A 2,863-nucleotide genomic window follows, 5' to 3' on the forward strand; every position below is an offset into this window, starting at 1 on the left:
TCAACGTCAGTGCCGTCAGAGTCCGCGCGTAAGTCCGCCAGCAACGTAGGTACATACGTTGTGTGAGAGGCCGCCGTAGGTCGTCCGGTCGACTTCATGTTGCTACTGCGACCACATCGGTGCCAATAGTAGCTGCTGCATAAGTCCGCCAGCACCGTAGATACGGTGTGTGAGAGGCCGCCCCAGGTCGTCCAGGTCGACGTATGCCAACAGCGTCAGTCAGTGGGTCGTCTCAAGACTGCAATAGGGTTAAGATAGTTTTTAAGGATTATCCCTATTGTTGTGAGCTCTGTGGTCATTGCACCAAACCGAATCGGCCACAGAGACCCCCTCCCCATAACTAGCCTGCACCTTCATCACTCCTTCAATAGTTCCTTTTCCGTCGTCATCGGTGTCGTCGTGGTGCGCAGAATTGCCTACCCACCAAACATTAGGCGAAAGCACAGACGGTTGCCTACCTACGATAATAGTAGGCGATAGGGGTGACATAGGCCAAATTCATTAACCTCCTCAAATAAAATCGTTTCTCTGGCATCCCCGAGTGGTCCTTCGGGTGTTACGGTCAAATTCTCGGGCGTAAACACTAATCAATAATCACTAATCAGTAATCACAAATGATTAATGAATATTATAGTATAATATCAATTTTTCAATATTATTTATATTTCTTATCAATTGACAATTGTATATCATGCCCACGAACTACTACATAGGACTGGACACTCCGGGCAGGGGGAGGGTGGGACACCGGTCACAAAGTTGTACGGGTATGTACGTTTGCGACTGTGATGCTATCTAGTGACGTACTAGATTTACTACATTTCGAATTTTACTTTTATAAACATAATATTTATATACATATAGACTTATGAAATATGAAAAATTTATGAATATGTAATTAAATATGTAATTTATAATTACTTATTATATTACCATGAGAATAAGACAATACTCAAGTATGTCTAATCAAAAGCAAGTTAGAAATCACGCAAAAAAAAAAACTTTCCAAATTGGTAGCAACATAGTAACTAGTAATACGCATTCATTTATTTAGAAATAATAGTGAATATAAAAAGTTTGTCGTTGATTTGAATTTTTGTATTTTTGATCGTTTTTCAGTTATCACTAGTGACTAGTCACGACTTATCACATAAAATAATTTACAACAGCACAGTATAAAAAAATGCCACCAGAGAGCAGCTACATAGCGAACGTACGACCACCGTACAACTTTGCAGCCACCTTATTTTATACAGTGTCCAGTCCTATGTAGTAGTTCGTGATTATGCCGGTTAGGTATATGCTGTTTTTAAATATTTGTAATTTAGTACCATAATAGTCTATTATTAAAATAAAATAAATAAATAATGATAATAGTATAATACCTACCAAAAATTGTTTCCATATTTATTTCGATAATGTTATTTTCTAATCTCATACGTTTGCTTGTATTTATAACGAATACGGCAATATAAATTATAATTTATAAATATCTCCGACGACTTTTTGTTTTGTCGATTGGAATTATGGTCGTATTTACCAGAAACCAGTATATGTTATTAATATAATAATTTCCATTTAAAGACTATGATATTTAGTTTTAAACCTGTTTTTAAGACGTGCGTGAAGTTGGCCCCCCGACATTGTTTGATAGACTCCGGACCAATTCCAATATTTTGTAACTCATTTGTAACTATTTGTAACACACTTTACAAAATTTGTAACTCTTTCCGTTGCGTGCTATCAACATTTTTTTGATGGGGGGCCAACTTCACGTAGCCCCCCGACTTTGTCTTATCCACTCCGGACCAACGCCATTCGTTTGTAACTCATTTGTAACTATTTGTAACACACTTTTCAAAATTTGTAACTCCTTATTTCGGGCGCTATGAAAGTTTTCCCGATGGGGTCCAGCCCCCGACTTTGTCTTATCCACTCCTTATTTCGGGCGTTATAAAAATGTTATATTGGGGGAACTTCACGTAGCCCACCAGCGTCTATGAAGGTGCCTTCCATATGTTTCATGTAGTACACTTCAAAATAAAGATTGAAATCCCTCACTTTGGAGGTTTTTAAAAATTGTGACCATTTTAATTTTTAATTGTGTAGTATTTTTTTTTCTTTTATTGTAATTAGATATTTATATAAATTGTATTTAACAATTATTTTCATTAATTAATTTAATCTTATCAGTTTTCAGAACTTCTTAATTTCACCACAATACGCTATTTTAATTTAAGGGTGGTAAATTCACACAGCCCCCCCCCACCCCCCCCTTTTTATTCGATCAATAAATACAGTAGAATCTCGATTATCCGAACCTCCGTTATACGAACCCTCTATTATCCGAACTATAATTAGCGTATCCGAACGTTCTGTTATCCGAACATGAAAACTCGTATCCGGCCGGTAGGTCGGTCGGCCGGCCGGTTTATCGAATTTATCAAAACTATCGTTTTTGGTTTATTATTAGTACAGGTTATGTATGTATTTTACGTGTAAATAAAATAAATGTAATGTATTTCTTATAATGTATGATAATGTTTCTGATAATGTAATGTATGTATGTATGTAATTCTAATTAAATATTAATAACAATAATAAATATTTAATTATAAAAATAATAAATAATTAATACTTATATAGTTCTAATTTTTTTTTTTAAATTTCCAATATCCGAACTTTTGCGTATCCGAACTAGGTGCGGTCCCAATTAGTTCGGATAATTGAGGTTCTACTGTAAATAATCAAACTTTCGCTTATATTTTTAAAATTTTTCGATGGAAGTACCATCCACTATCAAGTTAACACCAATATTTTCTACAAAAAGATAGTCATAGTACAGATTACGATGTGTAAATAA

This window comes from Acyrthosiphon pisum, chromosome A2 (assembly GCF_005508785.2).
Source record: "Acyrthosiphon pisum isolate AL4f chromosome A2, pea_aphid_22Mar2018_4r6ur, whole genome shotgun sequence".
NCBI lineage: Eukaryota > Metazoa > Arthropoda > Insecta > Hemiptera > Aphididae > Acyrthosiphon > Acyrthosiphon pisum.